Source organism: Mustela putorius, unplaced genomic scaffold (genome assembly GCF_011764305.1).
Source record: "Mustela putorius furo isolate JIRA1106 unplaced genomic scaffold, ASM1176430v1.1 tig00003858_pilon_pilon_pilon, whole genome shotgun sequence".
In the NCBI taxonomy this organism is placed as follows: Eukaryota; Metazoa; Chordata; class Mammalia; order Carnivora; family Mustelidae; genus Mustela; species Mustela putorius.
In genome coordinates, this window is record NW_025422010.1 from 12,116,445 (window position 1) to 12,143,226 (window position 26,782).

Consider the following 26,782-nt stretch of genomic DNA (forward strand, 5'->3'; position numbering starts at 1 on the left):
GCACCAACTAGCAAAAGGTCTTCAAATTCTAGCTGAGCTATATAGAGACCTGTGTGCTGCAGCCTTCTGGGACAGTGACCAAAAGCTAGAATTCCTCTAGTTTTTGCTTTCTCCATGGATGGAGGCTCTGATGGATAGCCATGATCCAGAGTGGTTTCCACAAGAGAGAGGGGAACCACTGATACATAATTAGCAGCATCTCATAGATATTTCCCCAGAATACTCAGGAAATTCACAACTTCTTTCTGTTCCCTGTAAAGTTACCTTTCCTTTTTTTCTCCAGAGTAATTATTACCTAAAGGCATGAACATCAAGAAGTATTTAAGTGGAGTTGTTTAAGATCATGGGTAAATCAAGACTGATTTTATATAGATGACACCTCAGTGTCAAGGGGCTTACCCTGCAGTCCTGCCCAGGATCTCCTGTTCTTCTGCAGGAAGCTTCACACATACCACTCAGCTTGGAAAACCGCCTGCCTCATAATATCATATTAGGAAGTGTACCTTCTACTTTAGTTTTGCTCTGTTTCAACACCAAAATGGCCCCTGGAAAATTCACAGATAAAGGAGAATCACTGGACACCAGAAGACAATCTGATTGTCTTCCTCTGTGCAGAACAATGAAAACAATGTTCATTAAGGTACTGGAGACTCATAAGGAGTGCTCATCCTTAAGAATGCATGAAAATACCTACTCATGACATTGTGAACAATGTCCCCAAGATCAGCAGGTCTTCCTACATGCCTCCTACCTCCTCCCAAGTGCCTCTACAAAACATGAGCACCTTCCCAAAGCCAAGTCAGCTGCCATTTGCCTGTTAATGAAAGGTTGCTCAAGTCGTTGAAGGCTGGGAGATCGACCAGAGACTAGAATTTTCTAATCAGAACTAATCCCTCCAGGCATATAGCATTTGATACATCAAAGGCTTAATATTTGATACATCAAAGGCGTTCTCAGTAATTCTTTTGAGGAATCAAAAAACTATGCTAATGAATGTATGAGTTCCGTGGTTTTAGATAGAAACCTTTTTTTTTTTTTTTCCTGGCTTCGGATAAACTTTTTATAACTTCATTTGATTGAGGAAGCATCTGTATATGTGCAATGATTTAGGATAATTCAAGAGAACCAATTGCTCCCAAATACCTTCCTTGCCAGCTTGCCAGTACCCTATTAGTGAATCTCTCAGGCTATGGATTTGAGAGCCTTATTAAATTACATGTTGCCCCAAAGACATAATGGATAAAATGCAATCACCCATTAATATCTTAGGATAGACTCATTTGTCCAATCAGTTTATCTCTCTCTTACACGGGATGGAAAGGTTGGGCCCTACTGACAAAGGGTTGTCCACCAAATTCACTTATGGAGGTAGGGAAATTGTTCCTTAGCAAACACAAACCCCTTCTTTTCCTTATTGGCTAATGCTGTCCATTCAATCTTTGACATCATTTGAAAAAAAAAATGCATTTACCACATATCTGTTCCCAACCTTTCAAAAGCTTTAATCATACTTCTTCTTCTACCTGAAAGCCCTTCTCACTACTCTCTCAAGTGACATGAAGCAAAAACTTTGATTTAAAGTTCACTCTGTGGAAAGCAAGGACAGATAGGTGGAAAACACTTTCCATTTATCTTTCATAATAGGGTCTATAGAGGTTTGGGGTACGGTGCTGAGTCAACATGGGGTTGCAGGCTTGCCTCTGCTGATAGTTGAACTCTTTGGACAATCAATTATTCCACAGCCCATTGAGAAAGTCCAAAGACCTACAGTGGCTCAATAAAATTCGCCAAGAGTATTGAACTTACAAAGGAACACTTCTGCAATATTGGTTATCCCTGACACACTAGATGGCTTGTTTCAAAGAGAAGCTTCAAGAATTTTATGGTCACCACTTTTTCTTGGTGTTTTATCTCAGAGTGAGGATTGCTAAAATCTCTAAGCTCGTATGTACAACACAGGCTGCATTCCCACAATCTCTCCAAAATGGTTAAAGAAAAATTGCAAAATTGAGTACTCACTGGTCATGCACATTTCTATTGCATTCATCAAATTCGTTGGTCACTGTCCTTCCTCTTCTCAACACCACTAACCTTCATTCATATTAAGCAAGAAAGGCAAGAAAAAAGATCTTCTTTGATATATTTTTCTTTATGGTAACTGGGTAAACCCAACCTAATAAGCTAATAACAATTAACACTGACAACTGATCCCAAATGACAGGAATATTAACAAAATATTAAGAAATCTTTACTGGGACAAGCTTTTTGTAAACTAGACTAATGACCAAGGGAACACAATGTTTTGCTGGGTCTTTCCCCCTAGACCCCTAATTCATTGGTCTAATTAATTATCTCTATGTTAAAGGTCTACCCATATATTTCATTGACAGCTCACTGATGTTAGACTTAAAGAATGTAATCGGACCCAAAGATGTAATAATACAAACTATCTGATTTGTCTTGCTTTTCATGCTATACTTTCTCCATGCCATGATCACACACATACAGCTTCTTGATAGATACTCTTAGTGTGAGAATTCCCAAGTATGAGTTCCAAGTGTCATACCAAAAAACGAAAACAATCAGAAGAAATCATTATGTCTGAATGTATTTCCTCAAACAACTTACTGAAACAATTGAAATTGGGAAAACATAGTTGTGACAAAACCTGTAGACAGCCAATGGGTTCTTATTTTTGAACCTCATCATCACTGGTCTTGAGCTGAGGGCTGATAATGTGGCTGAATATCACCTGCTTTGGGATCCTGATTGTATAGGAGACCCTAAAGTTCTAATGTCATCTAGAAGCCTAGTTCTTTTTTTTTTTTAATTTTTTATTTTTTATAAACATATATTTTTATCCCCAGGGGTACAGGTCTGTGAATCATCAGGTTTACACACTTCACAGCACTCACCAAAGCACATACCCTCCCCAATGTCCATAATCCCACTCCCTTCTCCCAAACCCCCTCCCCCCAGCAACCCTCAGTTTGTTTTGTGAGATTAAGAGTCACTTATGGTTTGTCTCCCTCCCAATCCCATCTTGTTTCATTTATTCTTCTCCTACCCACTTAAGCCTCCATGTTGCATCACCACTTCCTCATATCAGGGAGATCATATGATAGTTGTCTTTCTCTGCTTGACTTATGTCGCTAAGCATGATACGCTCTAGTTCCATCCATGTTGTCGCAAATTAGAAGCCTAGTTCTAATTTTTATCTAGAAGTCACACAAAGAGAAAAACAATCTGCTTTGTTCAGTCACAGAGTATCTTAAGTGATCAAGAACAAATATGACTGTTTTCCAGAAGAAATAAAAATAAAAATGAATGGGTGTCAGTTTGTTTGGGAAAAACAAATAGTAGAAACAAATGGCTAGCTAATTGCAAAGAGGGCTTTGAAATCCATGATAAGAAGGTAGAAATCCCAGTAGTCTCTAACACTTGGGGACATTCTTAAAGTCAACAACTATTTTTCATAAGAAGGAGGAGGAGAAAAGGTAGAGTCAGCACCCCATCCACTCAGGGCTTGGAAAGTTAGGGAAACATAAAGGGACAGCCCTCCACAGTGCTTACCTGGGATGTTTTGATGATACTCATTGGTGGCCCTGAATTTAAATTTAACTTTTAAGTGAGTTGTTATTCAGCTGCTTTCCCTGATACACTGTGTGCTTCCAGTAGAAACCACGGGGTGGATCTCACTGAGAGGAGCACAAGGGAAGAAGCCAAAGCTTGTTGCATCTCCCACAGTACGGATCTCCCCATCTCTTCTCCTCTGCTAAGCAACAACTGTCATTTCAACTGTGTGAAGGTGGCTTCCTTGACATAGCACAGATTCCAGGCACTGATTTTAATGCCTACATGAGTCCATTTAAAGCATCTTGTTACAACTTTGCCTGCAACCTGTGCACACAATTTTTTCCTGAGAAAAATCACCTGCGTTTAACATACGCAGCTGTGCACACGGGCAGATGAATGGTTATCTGAAATTTGGAGAAATGGAGCTGCCTGGCCCCAGATATTATACCATTCCCCAACCTTCTGACTTTTTCAGCTCTTAGCCCTTCATATGAGTTAAAACAAGATCTCCTAAAAGCTTAAATTAAAATGCAAATATGTTACCTGGAGGCGGAAATGTTCTAAATTGTTCAAGTTTACTGATGCATGAGCAAGGATTAGTTTCTCTGATTAGAAAAGCATCTCCTTCAAATGCAGTGTCCTAGAAGACTAGATTATGCCTTTTTGATTGTTTGCTTGGAGTGGAGGAGAGGGAGAGAAAAAGGTACCAGGTGGTGGGTATTATAGAGGGCACGGCTTGCATAGAGCACTGGGTGTGGTGCAAAAATAATGAATACCGTTATACTGAAAATAAATTTAAAAAAAAGGATAGTAAGATCTAAAATTAAAAAAAAAAAAAAATTCCAGCGCCCAAGATTTTAACCAGAGAGGATGAATGGACATTGGTTGAGCATATCCTGAAGGTCAAGCGCTTTACGTATTTTTGTTAATCTTCACAACAACCTTATGAGGTTGGTTTTAGCAACCTCAGCTTACATATAAGAAAGCGAAATCTCAGACATTAAATAAGTCTAAGTAGGGGCAGAGCCAAGAGTTAGGACCTGGTTTCCTAGATTCTAAAGTCATTGCCCCAGAAAATGTCTGCAGGATCAGAGGGCTACAGTGAGTTCATAAATCAATAATTACCTCTTCTTTTCTGTTCTCCCAAACACCAAAAAGGAAAGAGACAAAGTGGTCTGCATAGAGAGAGAACTCTTATCAAGATACTATTGTAAAGTGTCAAATGATTTTATAGGGTGATACAAGTGTAGATCTTGACTTGAATGTTGTTTATACATTTGTCACAACTCATCTAACTGTACACTTAGAATCTGTGACTTTGACAGCATATAATTATAATATGAAAATAAATTATAAGATTTACTTAAATTATACACTTCCAGTACCAACTTCATGAACCTGGGCTGGCCTTTACTTCCCTGTTTGGTCAGAGCAAAGAAAAACAATTTTCTCACTTAAAGGAACAGGATAGAGGTGCCTGGGTGGCTCAGTTGGTTGAGTGTCCAACTCTTGATTTTGGTTCAGGGCATGATTTCTGGGTCCTGGGATCAAATCCAGCTATGAACTCAGTGGGGAGTCTGCTTCAGATTCTCTCTCGCTCTTCCTCTCATTCATTCTCTTTCTCTCTCTCAATTATACATAAGAAATCATTTCAAAAAATAAAGGAATAAGGTAGATCCTTAAGACTTGCACAGAACTCCCACAGATCTCAAGAAAGAATAATTTTAACAGGGCTTATGACAATTAGTATTTCTTCTTTCTTACACCTGAACCTGATAACCATGGCAAAAATTCATGCAGAAAAATGTCTGTGATGATGGTTCTGGATTATAAAGAAAAAATAAATATTAATTTGATAAACACTACTTTATAATTCAACATCCAAAGTAAATTCATGCATTCCTTGAATGTCAAATTCACTTTAAAAATAACGCTAATCATATTCTCTTTCTGAAGCCTAAATATACCAAAATAAGACTTTTAGTGCAATGCTTGAAGAACAATGTAATTATTGTGGTCTTCATCCAGTTGCCTGTTAATTGACTATTGAAGTTGAAAAGCATTTCCATAATTAACATCATGCCATCTTCCAATTATATATTTGATAGCATGAAACTGATCCATTTTCAAAAGCCACTAATGGAATAACTTGTTTTGGAGGGGATGGATATTTTCCGAGACAATCCAGGACAGTTGCCTGATCAATATTTAGCCTTTTGAAATCCTGTGCACAGAGGGAGTAAAGCAAAAGCAGCATGAAAGCATTGTTTTAAGCTCATCTTTGAATAGCCTTAAAATGATGAAATTTGGGAGGCAAAAAAAAAAAAAAAATACCTCAGTGTGATTAGAAATACTATAGAGTCTGTCCAGACAGCTCAAGACAAGTCCTGAAGCTGAACAGTATGCCAGTTACAATAGAAACTCTTTACTTCTCAATGTGTTAAGTTCACCAGAGACCTCCCAAGATGACAAAGTTTTAAGAATAGATGAAAAATATGGCGACCAACTCTTTGCAGTTTGGTGCAAGCATGACAACTATCAGTTTTTACCTAATAACTCTGCGCCCTTTAATTTGGCTAAAACGAACCACAGAAATGATAAGTTTTGTTTTGTTCTCCAAAAATAGTTACTAGGAAACCCAGAAGTCTTCTAGAAAAGGGAGAGGGGGTCGGGGAACTGGCTTATTACCATCAACATATTACCTCTATCCTATAAAGAAACAATTAAGTTAGGTTAACACATTTTTAGTCACCATATTGGAGCTGGGCTGTGAGACAGTGGGACAGGGAATGTGTGAAAGAAGAGATGGAGAAGCAGAGGGGCACTGTATAAATCACAGAACACTCTCCAGGTTGTAGTAGGAAACCTCAGTCTATACCCTCAGAGCTGTACAGTCTATACAGTAAATACCAGAAGACAGAAACTTGCAAGGTGCCCAGAGAGTATTGACCCTTGCATTCAACCCACAGAGAATCATAGCCAATATCCGGTCTCAAGGGCAAAGTTGTTCACAATATCCTAGCTGGTAAGCTGAAGGGACGGTCTAGGAGGTAAGGAGATTCAGATTCAAGTTTTGGATTTGGTGCTATCCTGTTTGATTTTGAGAACATTGTTTTACCCTTGGAGATTTCAGGTTTCTCCTCTACACCATAAGGTAGGAAATTGAACAATCTGTCAAGACCTTTCTACTCTAATATTAAGTACTTTTTTTTTCAAAGACATAGGAAAATGGGATAACACTGGAGAAATGAAAAGAAATTTTCACATCAATATACTATTCACTTCCTTTTCTCTGAGGTTATCCGTGATTCTCATGGATCTTGTGATGGGTTGAATTATATCCCCCCACCCAAATACCTATGTTGAAGTCCCAACCCCCAGGACTTCAGAATGTGAATATTTGGAAAAGGATCATGGCAGATGTCATTACTTAAGATAAGGTCATACTGAAAGAGGGTGGGACCCTTTTATTACCACATCCTTCCACAAAGGGGAAACTTGGATACAGAAAAACAGGCACACAGGAGAATGTCATGTGTAAAGATCTGAATTAGGCTTCTACCACCCAAAGAACTACATAGCCCTGCCAATACCTTGATCTTGGACTTTCAGTCTCCAGAACTGTGAGATAAATCTTATTGTTTAACTCACCAAGTATATGGCATGGTTATGGCAGCTCCAGCAAACAAACTCATGTCTCTATCTCACTTCTGTTCTCATCACTTTCCTGATGAGTTCTAGCCAACTGTTCTCTTTCAATGTCTCTTAAAACTCAGGTCTTCCATTTCCTCCTTCAGGTTGAACCCACTGTTCTTGCCAAGTCAAGAGCTCTTTTCCCTAAATTTGGATGGCCTCTTGCCATTCAATTTTAGTAAGCAGTACATAGGATTAAGCCATTCGCTTTTCTATTCAATCATGAAAATGAAAGTCTCCCCCCACCAACATCCATACCTCTTCCATTACCAAAGACACAAGATTTGTTTAAAATATGACAACTATGATGGCAGGTAAGTGTGTAGTAATAAATAAGAGATCCTGGAATAATCACAGGGCATTACAACATTTCCAGTACAAACCTTTCTTTTCTCAAAGATTGCTAAGCATTTTCTCTTTGGCTCCATGCCAACTCCATCAAAAGAATATTGAACTGGATCTGCTGAGATTTAATGTGCCTGCCCATTAGATTAGATTTTGCACCAGCCCCTTGCCCTCCAAGGAAGTGTCAAGTCTAACATTACTTGTAGAAAATAACTCCTAAATAAAAATAGAAAGCAGAAGAGTTTTGCGTGTGTCACAATGACATTTAAAGAAAACTATGTGAATTGATGAGCATGTTAATTAACTTATTTGTGATAATTGTTTTACAATTGATGCCATATCAAATATCACATTGTATACTTTAAATATATACAATTTTTATTTGTTGTATTTCAAGCTGGGGGAGGGGAGAAAAAAAACCTGATGCAATGGGGAATCAGAAGGTTCAAGTTTTGGCCAATCAATAAGAATCTAGCAATGCTTTCATCTTACCAGAGTCTCAACTCTGTATAACATTGCCAAGTGGCTGTGATGAGAACTTTTGCATCACAGGCAGTAAGAAATGCCTGGTTAGTGAAGTCTTTTGAAAGCACATTGCCTGTGTGGACTTTCTACCTTCAAGAGAGAGGCCCATGGTGTGGAGGGTCTTACGTCTGTCTGGTTCCTGCAGGCCTTGGAAAAAAGCTCAGGAACAAGTCAGAAAATTGGGTCCAGTCTTCAGACAATGACATTATTGAGTGCTCCCTCCCAAGAAGGCATGTGAATACACAGAAGGCATGTGAATACACTTGTCTTTTATAGGGAGGTTATAAGAAATAGCTTAAATGATTTTGCAATTGGGAGCATCTATTGTATTTCCATAGGGCTGACCAGGATGGAGCTGGAATGGGCAGGGAGTATGTGTGAGCTGGCTGAAGAAAAACAGAAGAGTTTAAGAAGGACATAATTTAGCTTATAATTATAACCTCATATAGAAGAAAAGTTTGAACCCACCCTTCCTTGAGTACTCAGTAACTTCGCAGCAGGGTGGGGAGGGTCTCTCTCTTTATTACACAAAACTGGCACATACAAATACAGAGCTTGAAATATCACATTAAATTACAGTGAGAAATCTGAAAATAAACTATCCTAAATCAGCATTTCTCAAACTTTCATATGCAAAAGAATCTCTTGAATTAGTGGTGAAAATGCAGAATCCTATATATTCTGGCATATTCTGATTCTGAACCCAAGAATCTGCATTTTAACAGGCTGCCTGGTGAATTCTGATGCAGGAAATTCAAAGATAATTCTTTCAGAATTAGTAATCCCTATCTCATGCAAGGTTTTTCTTCCCAGTTAAAAGTGATTCCTTAACCATCACTTTTTTTATAATAAAGCTTTCCTTTTAAGTAAATACTTAACTCAAGAAAAGTCCATCAGACACTATGTTCTGACTTTTGGCTTAGAATCTATGGTCACCATTTTAAGGAACCTCCATGCTGTTTTCCAGAGTGGCTGCACCAGCTTGCATTCCCACCAACAGTGTAGGAGGGTTCCCCTTTCTCCGCATCCTCGCCAGCATCTGTCATTTCCTGACTTATTTTAGCCATTCTGGCTGGTGTGAGGTGATATCTCATTGTGGTTTTGATTTGTATTTCCCTGATGCCGACTGATATGGAGCACTTTTTCATGTGTCTGTTGGCCATCTACCCAGCAATTGCACTATTGGGTATTTACCCTAAAGATACAAACGTAGTGATCCAAAGGGGCACGTGCACCTGAATGTTTATAGCAGCAATGTCCACAATAGCCAAACTATGGAAAGAACCTAGATGTCCATCAACAGATGAATGGATCAAGAAGATGTGGTATATATACACAATGGAATACTATGCAGCCATCAAAAGAAATGAAATCTTGCCATTTGCGACAACATGGATGGAACTAGAGCGTATCATGCTTAGCGAAATAAGTCAAGCAGAGAAAGACAACTATCATATGATCTCCCTGATATGAGGAAGTGGTGATGCAACATGGGGGCTTAAGTGGGTAGGAGAAGAATAAATGAAACAAGATGGGATTGGGAGGGAGACAAACCATAAGTGACTCTTAATCTCACAACAAACTGAGGGTTGCTGGGGGGAGGGGGTTTGGGAGAAGGGGGTGGGATTATGGACATTGGGGAGGGTATGTGCTTTGGTGAGTGCTGTGAAGTGTGTAAACCTGATGATTCACAGACCTGTACCCCTGGGGATAAAAATATATGTTTATAAAAAATAAAAAATTAAAAAAAAAAGAATCTATGGTCACTATCAATGGAAGCATCATCTCATTGTGAGGGGATGTACAAAAGGTTCCAGCAGGTCCTGAACTCACCTCTTCTCTTACTCTGGTCTGTGGAACCACTCGAAGCCTCCTCAGCACCCTTCTCAGGACGCCTTTGTGAGAATTCAGCCACTCTGTGGGGCTCACTGGTTCCTGATAGACCTCAGATCTGACATTCTTGGTCTCCTAGAGTAATGGAGAGAAGAGGTTTCCTTTCACTCTATCTCAGCTCTATCTGCATGGAGAGTTTCATCAGGTGTCCTATAACAATGATCCTGTCCAGCCAAAATAACTGTTACAAAATATCATGGCTGTGATGGGTCAAAAGAGGTTGGGAAGTGGGATCAGTGTGAGAGAATATGTTTTGTCCCCTGGACAAGGCTCTTCAGGGTCCTTCTGGTTCTTCTAAAGGAACTATGGGTCCTCGTATAAAATCCTGATCAAGTAAATGCCCAACCAAGGAGAGACATAAAGGAGGGGGAAGAAATCTCTTGGTTTCCAGGATTTTTTTGTTAGTGGGAAGGATTGGCTCTGTAGAGACTGTACCAGGGAAACATAAATAAATCATTATGATGATTATAAAGTAAGTCTAGAGAAGGTGAGAGTATCTAAGTTCATGCTTCTTGGTAGGAAGATAAAATGATGAATGGCTTAAGAATATGGGTTGTAGAGTCCAACAAACTTGAATTCAACCACAGGTGAACCTCGGAGTTATACAGAACCAGTAACTTAACTTCTTTCAGGCTCAGTCATTTCATCTGTATAATGGAGGCAAGGATACTTCTTCCTCTGTGGGCTTGAAGTAAGAATTAAATTTATACAAATATAGAAATTTTTGTAGTATAGGTATGTATGTAGGATGTATACACATATATATAGACACACAACTAAATGCATATATACTATGGATATCTCAGAATACTGTTTGGTATATAGCAAGTGTCCCATAAGTGGCAAGGTTAGTAGTAACTTAGAATTATGGAGATAAGAAAAGAGACCTAATGACGAATTTAAACATCTAACATTGGGAAATTGTTTTCCTTCTGGTATCACATTTTGTTTGCTAAGGCTATAACACTGTATGCATATTGTAAGTCATTTATTTATTATGTATTATGTGCTGGCCATCATGAATACAAAACCAGTGGGGCAGAGTAGTTGGGGCTTCCTCTCTAACTCTTCAGCATCATGGCCAGCTTCAATGGGACTATCCTTGAATATTGTTGGGACTATTATTCTAACCACTAGGGCTTTTCTATCCATTATCATTTCTGTGAGAAGATGCAATATACATTTAAAATCTTTTTTACATTTTGTTTTTGAAAACAAATGGTTATGAAGTAATTCTCCACAGTCTCTTGGGATTCTGTATGTCTTACAAGCAAGGCATGGAATGCACTCTGTTCTAGACTATCTTTTCAAGGACATCTGTATTGTGAACTGGCCTGGAACAAAGGAATAGCATCTTCTTCTGGAGCACAGAGCAAGTTAGCTTAAAGCCTTGGAAGATAAAGACGGTGTTCCCTTTGGAGTAAGAGAAAAACATGCTACCTACTCTTTATCAAAGATTATGTTTCCCCAAGTTCAAGAATCCTGTACTACTGTGTCACAATCCTCTTCAAGTACAGGTGCCCTGTGTCCCACTTCTCAGCATCCTGTAGGAACTGGGGCTTGGGAACCAATGCAGAGATGTTCCTTGGGTGACTGTGATTGTTCTCAGTAGGAACAGTAGCTCATGGCATGCCCTGGTCTCGTGTCTTCTACCAGCATCCGTGAAACCATGGAAAGCTAACCTTCAGCTTGCAAATAGGATAATTTCTCTGACACTTCACAGTTCCAGATACAAACTATAGGGTGCAGCCACCAATATTTCAGGGAGAGGTAACTTTTCTTTCAACTCTAGTTTCTTACAAACTGTGTGGATTTATTACATATTCAGCCTGGTGAACAGGATGAAGGGCAAAGTCCCCCCAAGTAAGAGATCAAATTTAAAACTAAAGTGGCTTTGCCTTCCTCTTCCCTGTTTGGTTGGGGCTAAAAAGCAATTTTTTTTTTTTAAATCACAAATTGCAGTTTGTGTCTAGAGAAAGGAGATAAAAGAAAGAGGGGGAAGAGAGGGAAGAGAGGGAAGAAATAGAAATAGGTAATGATAACAAATTTAAAAGCTATTTAATATAAAACTGGATACCTGGGTTAAGAATCTTCTTTAAGGAGCCTATTGAGGACTTGGCAAAATTGAAAAATTCACACCTATTCACATCTTTCCCCAAAGAAAATCCACAAAAACTTCAAAATGCTCTTACCTGACCTTTGGTTATTGGAATAGCTCCAAGTTAAATTGAGGCCTCTCCTTCTCTTTCTTTTTGTCATTTGGTTTTCTTTTGCCATGTTATTATCTGCACTTACAGTACTTCCTATTACTGGATGTGGAACAGCTTTAGTCTGCTGAGGTATCTCCTCTGGGCTTTCCTTATCACCTGCTCCTTCCTTGTAGGCTGCCATCTTGTTATCTCAACATTGGTTTTCCTCCACTTCCTCTAGATCACATTTCTATGAACCAGTCCAGTACTGGAGACTCCCACTGTCCTTGATCTTGTGGGATCTTCATAATTGTGTTGGGAAACTTTGTCTCTGCACACCAACTCTTGAACCAGATTCTTGTTTCTCTTGATTCTGCAGAAGCTTTACTGTTGCAGAAGAACCTTTTCTAAGATTACCACTGCTGCCTCAAGACCCTCAAAATGGCTTTGCTCCTCTTGACACAGGACTCTCAGGTGTGGTCCTTCCAGGGCCTAGGAACCCGAAGAGACCCTGAGATGTCTTCTGTAGGCATGCCTGCTGCTCTTTCAGCACTCTTGGCCTTGTGCTGCTGCTCCAACCCTCCTAGGCCTTGCTCCATCCTATGTTGCACCTCACCTGCTTTGGGGAACATGTCCCTTTGAGGTTCTTATTGTAGCATTCATGGTCCTAGATTCCCTAGACCCTCCTGCTGGGCCTTTTCTTGGCTTGACTATTGAACTGGCTGTTGAACTTTGCTGCTGCAGCTTCAGAGCATCTTTTGTACTTGGTCAGCAGGCCTAGGCAATTCCTTTAAGAATCTATGATCTGGCCTCCTCCTCATTTAAGTTAGGATATGGCCACTCCTGTCAGAGCACCAAGTTGTGTTCCTGCTCTGTCAAAACTCTCTTCTACGTGTGCTTTCTTTGTTCCCTGTCTTACCTTTTCTAACTGAGACTGATGGCCTTTTGGTAACATCCTAACTTCTTCCAGATTTCCTTGCTGCCATGAGTTCATTATTGTCATCATTTCCTTTTCCAACAACATGAATTCCATTCTTAAATTCCCTTAGACCTGTTCTTGCCTTGGAACTCTCAGCTCTCTTGTATCATAAATTTGTTGTGTTCCACTTAGGTCTTTCATTTCTTTTTCATTTACCTTTTCCTTCTTGGGATGGTTGTCTGAACACTGGATCTTCTTCCCCAGGGCCAAAATGTTTTTCAACTTCTAATTCTTTCTCTTCAGTATGAATGAGTCTTGGTAAGTAGCACTGGGGCTCTCCTGGTTTGAGCATGGAACTTGCTTTAGTTTATATCGATACTTCTTAGATGGCCCTGCCATCTTGTGTTATAGCATTTGTTCACACAAGCCTGGGGGAGGGGGTGGTGCTCATCGCATCTTTGCAACGCAGTGACTTCTGCAGCAGATCATCTTTCCTTGAGTCATTTCTTTATCCCATCACTCTCTTTTAAATTATTTCTTTCTCTTGAATATTTAAGAAACCTTTTATCTCTGTCACATCTTCTCATGATGATCTTGCTGTTGCTTTGGATCCACAATATGTGAAACCTTTTGGTCCTGGACACAGGGTTGCAGACTCATCCTATTTTTGCCTCTGACACAGTTCTTTTGCCTTGATCTCCTGAGGGCTCCCTTCCTTCTGGAAATAACACTGTTACCCCCGTGCAGTCAAACCAGTCATCTTGGTACTGGAGGTTTTGGCTCTTCAAAATACCCTCATCTAGGCATAGATTCTCCCCTATTTAAATACGGCTCTTAATGCTTCAGCAGGATCTGCTTTTGACACTCCTACTTTGACTTATGGTAATACCATTTTCTCCAAAATGATGGTTATCTCTTCTAGGTGTTTCAAGTATCAACAGAAAGATAAGGCATTTTTTGCTAACAAAAACCTGGACCCCCAACAGCACACCAAAAATTACAGATGCCTAACATTATTATAAGCTAAAATTATGACTGATATCATAAAACGTACAATATGTCAGGTGGGACAGGGTACTCATTCTCTCATTTGCTTATTTCGAGACACTATAATTAGTATTGCAAATAAATAGGCATTTTTAGCAAACAAAATAAAACTCGAAAAAACAGTCAGGAATTGAGTGCCCAGCTGTCCCATCCTCGAGGCATGGCACTAATGTAACAGGAAGGCTTAGATTTTAGTTAACACTATGAATATTACTTCCCTTTACCTGTGCCCAGCAGTAGACACGTGCCCTCCATAGGCTCCTTCTCCGTCTGCTTCACTCCCAACACACACACCAGCCTTTTCATCAACCTGTGGAAGTGAAAATAAAGATCTTGCTTTCACAGCACATTTCTCACCCAAGTATCTCCACCCAACAAATTAGTCTTCTGTAATTTCCACACCTTCAATCTTTGGTAAGGAAAAAGAAAAAGAAAAAAAAAAGTCATTCAAATAGGGAATTCTCTTTCCCTCATATTTCTGTATTTCCCCAAGACCCAATAGAAGGCATCATGGGCTCGTGGGATTGATGATTTTGTGTTCAAATTCTACTTTTATTTCTGGAATAACTTAGATCTTCCATATCTCCTAGCAGATGTAAATTCTTCAAAGGGAAGAACTGTGTTATAGTAATCTTTTATTTCCAGTGTCTGACATAAAATTCCTACTTTGTAACTATACACTGAAATGTGACATAATCTACCAAGTGACATGGTTATTTAAGTCTATGTGAGTAGTTAATAATAATGTGTAATAATACATGTTAGTAATAACATGTAGAATATATGTGAAATTACTTTATTAACTATAACATACTAGAGACAGAGCCACTGCCATGACAGTGCGAGTTGCTTGGTTGACTGGCTCCTCATACAACCTGGTGAAAATTATAAAACAATTATAAATTATAATGAATATATTCTATATGATACATATTATAAATATATACATATAATATATACATATACATATATATACATATAATAAATAAATAATTATTTTTTAAAAGATTTTTTATTTATTTGACAGACAGAGATCACAAGTAGGCAGAGAGGCAGGCAGAGAGAGAGGAGGAAGCAGGCTCCCTGCTGAGCAGAGAGCCCAATGCGGGGCTTGATCTCAAGACCCTGAGATCATGACCTGAGCCGAAGGCAGAGGCTTAACCCTCTGAGCCAACGAGGCACCGCCATAAATAAATTATTTAAAATTATAAAACAAACATTTAAATTTTCCATTTAATTTAATTAACACATTTAAATTTCTAAATAGGAAATGGTCCTATGGGCAAACAGTAAACAAAGAAACACCTATTCCAGAAAATCATGAAAAGTCAGTAAGAAACTCAAGTCTGTGGTGTTTGAACCAAGACCCCTTCCTCTCTCGACCCTCCCAGCTCAGTGAGGGGAAAACTCCACTCCAGATAGCTACATCTCAGAAATGCAGGCTCTCAGCTCCTCATGGCTCCCAATCAGAGGGCTTTCTTCCTGTGAGGAGCAGAACTTTAGCACTTCTCATCTGTCCCCAGTTATTTATTGTTGTTGTTGCTGTTTTTTTTAAAAGATTTTATTTATTTATTTGACAGAGAGAGAGATCACAAGTAGGCAGAGAGGCAGGTGAGGGGTGGGAGGGAAGCAGGTTCCCTACTGAGCAGAGAGCCCGATCCTAGGACCCTGGGATCATGACTTGAGCCGAAGGCAGAGGCTTTAATCCCCTGAGCCACCCAGGTGCTCCCAGTTATTTATTGCTGAGGAAAAGTCCCAGGGGAATGAATGAGAGGTAAGAGCTTCTTTATTCCACCAGCACTTGATCGTGTACTGGAAACTCCACACTGAGTGTGGCATGCAGAGAATGTTGTGGCCCTTATTGTCATTGCCTTGATTTGTGAGATGGTGGGTCACACATGAGATATAAACTGAGAAGGCCTCAGCCTGCTGCTACCTTATACGTGAGATATAAACTGAGAAGGCCTCAGCCTGCTGCTACCTTATACGTGAGATATAAACTGAGAAGGCCTCAGCCTGCTGCTCCCTTTCCTTATACAGAGTGTTCACCTCCCAGAGAGGGGTGTCACTCAGAGAGAAGCTTGCCATTCTCTCCACATCCAGCACCAGAGCCCTGACTCAGAGATTTTTCCTGGAGGAAGAAACATGCTGTGAAATAGCGCCTCATCTTTTCCCACAGGAGCTGACTTGATGTTCAACAGAATGTGGAGAAGTTCAAGTCTAATGATGCTCTTAAGAATAGCGCATGTTGTGGTAGAAGGCAACTGGGGAGAGATGCATGGATTTAATAAAGTTACAGCCTAGACTGTAGGCCACAAATGTGCAGGGAAGAACAAGGGAACAGAACAGCTGGAAGGAGGCTTCATCATATTAGGACAAATACCAAACACTGACCTTGGACACTATTGTTTCAAGGGAGTCACATTTACTTGAGTTAGTTTGCCAATTTGCTATCTTAGAGTTTAGTTTACAGGACTAGAGGAAAGCATGACTGAGAACTAAAGAAAAATAAGTAAATGAAGGGAAATTTGGTGACAATGTCATATCAAATAATGGGTATCAAATAAAGAGAAATTATTAAATACAGAGAAATACAGAATAATTATTAAAAAAATAAATATTCTGGAGTTGAAAATTACTATAATTGAAATGAAGTTCACTAAAGAGACCAAACAGTAGATTTGAACTGGTGGAATAATTAAGCACTTGAAAATAGGTTGATGGAGATGATACAAGCCAAAGGAAAGAGAAAAATGAATAGACAATAAAAGCTAACGGAATCTCAAAGAGATGTGGGACATCATTAAGCACATGGACATATGTGTAAGGGTAATATCAGGAGATAAGAAAGTGAGAAAAGCTCAGAAAAAAAATATTAAAAAAAATAATGATTGAAATTTTCCCAAATTTATGGAAAAATGTAAAATAAACATCCAGGAAGCTCAACAAACTAAATGGGTTAAACCTAAAGAGATCTACAGACAGATACACCACAGTTAAAGTGCTAAAAGTCAAAACCAGGAGAACATCTGGGAAGGAATGAAAGGGAAAAAACTTGTCAGTTACAAGGAAACCCCAATAAGATTAAAACCTGACTTCTCAGCAGTAAAAAAGAGACAACTTGTTAGGCAGTATAACATATTCAAAATGCTAAAGAAAAAAAAAAGTCAACCAAGAATCCTATGTCCAGCAAATTATCATTCAAATATGAAGACAAAAATAAATATTTTTCCCAAGCAAACAAAAACTGAGAGGATTTATTTATACCTAGCAGACCCACCTTACAAGAAATACTAAAGGAACTTTTTCAGACTAAAAGTGACCCTAGATAGTAATTCAAATTCACATGAAAAGCAAAGAGCAGTTATGTTCTTTGTAATAATTATTATTAGTAGTAATTAAGTATATAATAATCATATAAATAATTATGTAATTAATGAATATAACAATCATATCCAATTATTAAACACATGTATATTATTAATTATATATGATTAATTATATGTTATGTGATTATAAGTTAATAATATGTATTATACATAATTATATAATAAAAATATATAGGGGTGCCTGGGTGGCTCAGTCGTTTAAGCATCTGCCTTCAGCTCAGGTTATGATCCCAGGGTCCTGGGATTGAACCCCACATTGGGCTCCCTGCTCAGCAGGAAGCCTGCTTCTCCCTCTCCCACTCGCCCTCTTTGTGTTCCCTATCTTACTGTCTCTCTCTGTCAAATAAATAAATAAAATCTTTAAAAAAGAAGACACTATAAATGCATATTTTTCTCCTGTCTTCTCTTAATGATTTGAAAAACAACTGTGTAAGATGACACAATGTACTGTTGGGACTATAACTTATAGAAGGTAAGATATGTGTAACAGAGTTGTTAATAACAGCACGAAGAAGGTAAATGGGAGCAAAACCATATTGGGTTAAGGAAATCACTACAGATGACAGAGCATAAAAATGTATTATTGACTTTGTAACAACGGAGATGAACTACATATAAGAATGATACCTCAAAAGGGGGAAAAGGTACTAGAGGAGTAACATTTCTGTATAGGCCTGGAATTAAGCTAGTGTAACTGAAGCTGATTCTGGTAAGTGGTATATAATAAATCCTACAGGAACCACTTAAGAAAAATCTCAAAAGTAAAAAATTCATTAAAGGAATAAGAATATTACAATAGAGGGGAGCCTGGGTGGCTCCGTGGGTTAAGCCGCTGCCTTTGGTTCAGGTCATGATCTCAGAGTCCTGAGATCGAGTCCTGCATTGGGCTCTCTGCTCAGCGAGGAGCCTGCTTCCCTCTCTTTCTCTCTGTCTCTCCATCTACTTGTGATCTCTCTCTGTCAAATAAATAAATAAAATCTTTAAAAAAATATTACAATAAAAATATTCATATACTGCAAAAGAAATTAGTAAAGGAGAAATAAAGAAACAGACATGAAACAATTGGAGGACAAACAGTAGGATAGAAAACACATTGAATTATATTCGATCTTCAATGTGAATGGATTAAACAATCAAAAGGCATTGATAGACTGGATTTTTAAAGATATGATTTAATTATATATTGTCTTCAAGAGACACTCTTTAGATTCAAAGATGTGAATAGGCTTGAGTAAAAAGATAACAAACAACATCAAGCAAATAAGAACCACCATAAAAGCTGGAATGGCTATACTAATATCAGACAAAACTTTAAGACAACAAATGTTATTAGAGATATTGACATATTTTATAATGATAAAAGTTTCAATACATTGGAAGATATAGCAATTATAAACATATATGCACCTAATAAAAGAGCACCCCCCCAAAATACATGAAGCAAAACCTGACAGAAATTAAGGGAGAAATAGACAATTGAATAATAGTTGAAGATTTCAATTCCCCATTTTCAGAATAGAGAGAATAAATTAGTCAGAAGATCAAGAAGAAGTCTTGAAAAATACCATAGATCAACTAGACCTAACAGACACCTATAGAATACCCCCAAACAACGAAGTATATATATTCTTCTAAAGTACACATAGAACATTCTTCAGGATAGATCATATGGTAGAACATTTTTTAACAAATCAATAAATGTGAAAGAACAGAAATAATATAAAGCATGGTCTCTAATAATAGTGGAATGATATTAGAGAACAATAACAGAAAAAAATGGGGACAATAACCAATACATGGATATTAAAGAATACACTCTTAAACAACATCCACAGAAGAAAATAAAAGGAATGTCAGAGAATAGTTGTGGTGAATGAAAATGAAACATAACACATCAAATCTTTTGAGAGACAGCTAAAGCAATGCTTACAGGGAAATATATAGTTATAAAAGATCTCAAATCAAAAATCTAAAATTCCACCTTAAGACACTGGAAAAAGAAGAGCAAACTAAACCTAAAGGAAGCAGAGAAAGGATATAATAAAGATTAGGGTGGAAATTAATGAAATATAGAGAATAGAAAAGCAACAGAGGGACTCAATGAAACCAAAAGTCATTCTCTGAAAATATCAACAATATTTCAAAACTTTGGCTAGGCTGACAGACAAGAGAGATAATACTCAAGGGACTGGAGGAGATTATGCTGAGTGAAATAAGTCAAGCAGAGAGAGTCTATCATATGGTTTCACTTACTTGTGGAGCATAAGGAATAACACGGTGGACATTGGGAGATGGAGAGGAGAAGTGAGTTGAGGGAAGTCAGAGGGAGAGACAAACCATGAGAGACTGTGGACTCTGAGAAACAAACTGAGGGTTTTGGAGAGGAGGGGGATGAGGGGTAGGGTGAGCCTCGTGGTGGGTATTAAGGAGGGCAAGTATTGCGTGGAGCACTGGGTGTGGTGCATAAACAATGAATTTTAGAACACTGAAAAAAATTAAGTTAAATTTTTAAAAATTACTAGAATAAGAAATGAAAGGACATTTCTCCCAACCTTACAAAAACACAAAGAATCATAAGAGAATGTTATGAATAATTGCATGCCAACAAATTCAATAAATGAAATAAATTTCTAGAAAGGCACAATCTATTGAAATTGATTCAAGTAGAAATAGAAAACCTGTATAGACCTACAATAAATGAAGAGATTGAATTAATAATAATAGTAGTAAAAAAACTACCTATGAAGAATAGCTCAGGTCCAGATAGCTTTACAAGTGAACTCTACCAAACATTTAAAGAACAGTTAAAACCAACTTTTCATGAACTCCTGCAAAAAACTGGAGATGAAACTTTTCAACTCATTTTCTGAGGCTGGTATTACCCTGATGCTCAAACCAGACAGACATCAGGAAAGAATTGCAGACTGACTTCTCCTATGAATATGGATACAAAAATCTTCACTATTGCTCTCAAACTGATCCAGTTATATATTTATATTTACACAGTGTATACATGTGTGTGCACAAGTACATGTGTATGTATATATGCATATTTATACAGTATATGTATATGCGGCAAAGATTTCTTAGATATGACAACAAAAACATTAGCAACAAATGAAAACATTGGATTTCATTAAAATTAACAACTTCAGTGCTTCAAAGGACACTATTACTAAAAAATAAAACATTTGCAGAATAGGAGAAAATATTTACCATACACCTAATAAAGTACTTGTATCTAGACTATACAAATAGCTCTTATAACTTAATAATAAAAGACAAACCAATTTAAAAATGGACAAATGGTTAGAATACACATTTCTCTAAGAAAGATATACAAATGGCCAATAAGCACATGAAGAGATGCTTGACATCATTGTAACCAAGGAAAATGCAAATCAAGACCACAATGAGATATCACTTTACACCTATTAGGTTGATTACAACCAAAAAGTCAGATAATAACAAGTTCAGTGAGAATGTGAACAAGTCAGAAACCTCATACACTGCTCATGGGAATGTAAAATGGTACAGCCATTTTGGAGTACAATCTAGCTCTTTCTCAAATGATTAAACATACCACATTCCATATGACTCAGCAGCAATTCCATCCTTGGGTATGCAGCCCAGAGAAATTAAAAAAAATATGTCTGCACAAACATTTGTACATGGATGCTTGTAACAACATTATTTATCATGTCCCAATGCTGGCGACAACTCAGATGTCCAACAAACAAATGGATAAGTGAAATTCCATACAATAGAATATTTGACCACAAAAAGGCATCATTCTGATACATGCTAACACATAGATGAATCTTGAAAACATATTAAGTGAAAGAAGCCAGGCAAAAAAGACTACATATTATATAATTCCATTCATATAAAAGTCCAGAATAGGGAAATTTATATAGATACAACATAGATTAGCAGTTGTTTAGGACTGAGGGATTTGGGATAGCAGCTAACAGGCACAAAGTTCCTCACTGAGATGATCAAAATGTTCTGAAATTGACTGTGGTGATGATTGCATGTCTGTGAATATCCTAAAACTGGTTGAACCAGACTCTTTGAATTATATGGTTTATGAATTATATCTCAATATAGCTATTTGTAAAATTATGAAAAGTACTAATTAAATGCAAGTTAAGATTATTTCTTTGTTCCTGGTTTATATGACATTTAAAGGCCATTTATGCAATATTATCATGACACTAAAAAATTAACTTTTTTAATGCTTAAAGAAATCATTATAATTGTAAATTCTCTTGAGTCCTTTGTGTGATAAGGAATTATCTTGTATTATTGTTCTAAACAATCATCACCATATGAAAAATATGTTATTTAAAATTGAGAGATAATTGGCTCTACTTTATTGAAAATCTATATTCTTCATAATAGCCTTAATGATTTCTTTTCTTAGGACAGAGATAATTTAAGGGAAAAGTGTGTTCAGCTTGTGGTTGGGTAGTCCTTGTAAATGTGTTTCAGTTTGTTATAGTTGGCTCATGTCATCTTCTTCTAAATGTACCACATTATGTCATATTTAGAGTATCCTTTTCCAAATGTGAGATGAAATCATTTTGCAGAAGCAAGGAAACTTTTACATTGAGTAGAACTGCAGTCACAACTAAAGAATAAAAACAGCTTCCTTACCACTGGCAGACTTAATGGCTTTTCCACTTTAATCAAAAGATTTGGACTTTGTAGAAGACTTTAAGCCAAAATAAGGGCTTTTCTGTCCCCAGAAAATGTTGCCCAAGAAGAAATGAGCAAGAGTTAGCGCTGAAATAGCTGAGTGATAACTTTTAAAGATTTCTCTATTAGCATCCATAAAAGGAAGTTGGTTACCATTCTCCTCTTTGTTGATGGTTAGCTAAAATTGAAAAGGATAAAAAGATACCCAAAACTGATTTTCTAGAAGGATACTCAGATAGCTCCACATAGGGAAAGCCATGTCTACATTCCCCCGGTAAGACCATTCTTTAGACAGGATTACAATATGATACATGGGCAGAATGCTCAGAGAAGACAGGTAATAGGTAATGTTATCTACTGCTTATGAATAAAGAGCCCAAGAATTACTTCAAAATTATTCTGTTTATATTCTCCTGCATCACGGACCAGAGCTTAACAATCCCTGAATAGAACATTCAGAGGACTTTTTTGTACTCCAGTGTTCATGGCAGTACTCTTCACAATAGCCAGGAGTCAGAGACAACCCCAGTGCCTACTGATGGTGAATGGATACACAAAATGTGGTCTATACATACTATAGAATATTATTCATCCTGAAAAAGGAAAGAAATTCTGACCGAGGCTACAACATAAATGAACCTTGAGGACATCCCGCTAAGTGAAATATGCCAGTCATGAGAGACAAATATCGTATGATTCTACTTACATGACATACTCGGAGTAGCCGAGTTCGTAGAGACAGAAAGTAAAATGCTCGTTGCCAAGGGCTGCAGGGAGAAGGGAATGTGGAACTATGGTTTAATGGCTGGAGAGTTTCAGTTTGGGGAGAAGAAAACTTTCTGGAGGTGGATGGGGAGGACTGTGGCACACCATCCGTGCTTGTACATTACGCTACTGAACTGTGTACTTGAAGTGTTTAAAATGGTCAATTTGATCTCACGGTATAATTTTTTATTTATGTCAAAATTGACGTGCTTGCAAATTTACATAATGCTTAGATTTACTTAAATTTTACACATGCATGTCATTTTTGATGTATATAGAAACCTGTAACAGGAGCATTCAAAGAGCTCAAGCAACTCAGCGGTGCACTGACCCACCCCCACACTGTCCTAAGTGGAGTATTTCCGATGGATGGAAAGTGGAGAATACTTAAGTAATATAACATCGTAAACAGTGGCTTCTTGACTCTACCCTGGTACCTGCTGCTTTTCTGTTCCTGCCTGAGACATAGGATCCAGATGTGGCTGCGTTCCTTTTCCTCTGGCAAATGAGATTCCCCAGAACTTACGGCTTACTGACTTTTAACATATGTGGCATAATCTAAAAGAAAATAATCAGTGAGCTTTCCCAGTCCCTTAGGGTCCCCAGACCAAATAGTCTTGAATCAAAGCAGCTCAGGCTAAATCAATTGAAAAGGTCACAGACAAACTGTGTAGGCATCCGAGGATCTGGGAAAGTTTGCCTGATGGACCACGGCCCAGAGGTCTGCCCTGACTGGGCAATCAACATAGTCCATTGATCTGAAGTTGAATGGGTGTTGATTATGAAATAATTGGCTGATAATGACAGCTTAGATTTCTTTTCTCTTCAAGCATTCTGTGGGAAAACATGCACTGTCAGAGAGGAGTTTCAGGAAGAATCAAAAAGTACCCTTAACCAGCACTGTTATAATTCTCTATTTACCGGTAATTTCACATGAGAATTCAAAATATGGAGTTGTACGATGTCATCAAGTCAACCCCGTGAAAACCAAGTGGCTTGACTCTGGTCATGCTGATAGATAATTAGAAGGAATTCCGAGTCCCCCAACTCCTGTTGGAGGCATTCCCCACATCATCAGCCAGTTTCTTTCTTATGTAAATGAGATTCTCAAAGGCTGATCTTGGAACCAGCAGCTTCGGGATGACCTGGCAAATTGGAGGTTGGGGTACATGGTGGTGGGTATTATGGAAGGCACGGATTGCATGGAGCACTGGGTGTGGTGAAAAAATAATGAATACTGTATTTCTGAAAATAAATAAATAAATTAAAAAAAAAAAAAAAAAGAAATGCACATGTTGAAGATTCATCCCAGGCCTGCTCCATCAGAAACGTGTGGGGGGCATGGGAGTGGGTTGGGTGGGCCCAGCTTTCCAGGTGATCCTAACACACATTGATGTTTGCCCAGTATTACTATATGCCATGGTAACTAGCGTTCCTAATAAAGGCTCCAGTGTATGTCAAGACACAAAATACCTTCTGAAACAAGATTCTAATTACATACCACACAGGTTTAGTATGTAAGTAAATTGTTTTGCGTTCTAGTCGCTTTAAAAAATGCCTCTACTCAAGGAGGTTTGATGAAGGCTTCAGCAGATGGAGAACTTACTGCATTTATAACTATCACATAACCTTGGGTTTCTCAAGGTAAACAGTTAATCAGATAGTTGTCACACAGTTTACTTCCAACTCATGAACTATTGGCTATCATCACCCCAGGAACTGAAATACTTACTTAACGTGAACATTTAATTAAGTCAGAACTCCATCTACTCCTTTTCTCCAAACCTGTGATAACCTTTTCACCAGTACATGACTGTGGGCTTTTTAATAAAAACCATTGTAGAGAGAGAGAGAGAGCGCCTTGCTTCATCATCTAAGATGCTGATTTCGTTATTTAACTAGTAAGTTCTGTTCTGACTACTTTGCAGACGCCAGCCCACCAGATTTCTGCCTTTAATTCTCCCACCTTAGTTCATTTGAAAAGCGCATTTTCAGCAAGTTTTCACTCAATTTCCACATTGTCTGATTTAGCCAAATCAGCTGCTAGAAGCTTATACAGGATTAAAACATTAGCTTCTTTTACATCTTGGTCCAAGGATGAATTCTCCATAAATCCAAGTTTAGGTGAAGCGCATGCTCCTGAAATGCTAGTACCGCCCAGACACTGATTTCCTGTGAACCTGCCCCTCTGGTATCATGGGAGAGGGAACACAGAAAATGGCAGATCAAGCTACACAGGTTGGAAACGACAGCCATCTCTTTATCTCCTCTAACTTTAGCCATAGGAGCTTGTGTGCTTGCTTCATTCAGACAGTGAAGGGAGGTGCCTGGCAAGTCTTTTGTGAGGATGCAGGGAGAAGACCCCAAATCCCAGGCACTTCAGGAACTCTCTTCTGCAAGTCCTCACCTCACTTTAGGTCAGCATTGTGTACCCCCTCCTTCCCCCTCAGGCCACAAGCTCCTGCTGTTCTGTTTTTATGAGGAATGAACTGGTGTCCCCTGTGAACAGAGTATGGGCTGGCTAGCAAAACTCGAGTTAAATAAAGACCTCTGAAAAGAAAATACAGTCAAAAGAGAGCAGGCTTGTTTAAGGAGAGATATCTCTTTAAGGAGAGATACCTTTATTTTATCTTTTTATTTATTTTTTTTTTATTTTATCCAAGTATAGTTGGCATACTACGTTACATTAGTTTCAGGCATACAACGTAGTGATTTGACAATTCTAAGCATTATGCTATGCTCACATGTGTAGCTACCATCTGTCACCACACAATGCTATCAAAATACCTCGGATTGTATTCTCTATGCTGTGCCTTTCGTCCCTGTGACTTATTCATTCCATAACTGGAAGTAGAAGCATGTATCTCCCACTCCCCTTCACTCATTTTACCCATCCCCCCACTCTCCTCCTCTCTGACAACCCTCAGATTGTTCTCACATTTATAAGTCTGTTTCTGTTTTTTCATTTGTTTTGTTTTTTTCACATGTAAGTGAAATATATAGTTGTCTTTCTCTGTCTGACTTATTTCACCAAGCATAATACCCTGTAGGTCCACCCATGTTGTCACGAACAGCAAGATCTCTTTCCCTCTTATGGTTGAGTAAAATTTCTCTGTATTTATATTTGCACTCACACACATACACACCACATCTTTTTTATCCATTCATCCATTGATGGACAGTAAGTTCTTTCATTTTGACTATTGTACATAATGCTGCAATAAACATAAGTATACATATATCTTTCCAGATGAGTGTTTTTATTTTCTTTGGGTAAAATACCCAGTAATGGAATCACTGGATCATATGGTAGTTCAGTTTCCACACTGTTTTCCAGAGTGACTGCACCAATTTACATTCCCATCAATAGTGCACAAGTGTTCCATTTTCTTCACATCTTCACCAACATCTGTGTATCTTGACTTAACACTCTTTTTAATCCCCCAAATGTAAGTGCTGTGGGAAGTCTAGCTCAGCTGCTAGATACGATGTTCTGACAAATTCAGGGAAGATGTCTAACACAGTTTTGCAAGGAGTCTTCACTGGGCCTACACAACTTTTATTTCATCCCCCCTACCCACATTTGCCAGTTAGCCTAGATCTTCTCTTTTTGGCCATTATCATATATTTGATAAGAGTTTTTCCACATAGCTCTAATAAAGCTATGTTACTATTTATTTATGTTACTATTTTAGTATTATGGATTACTTTATTAATTTAATTTTTATTAATTGTCTAAT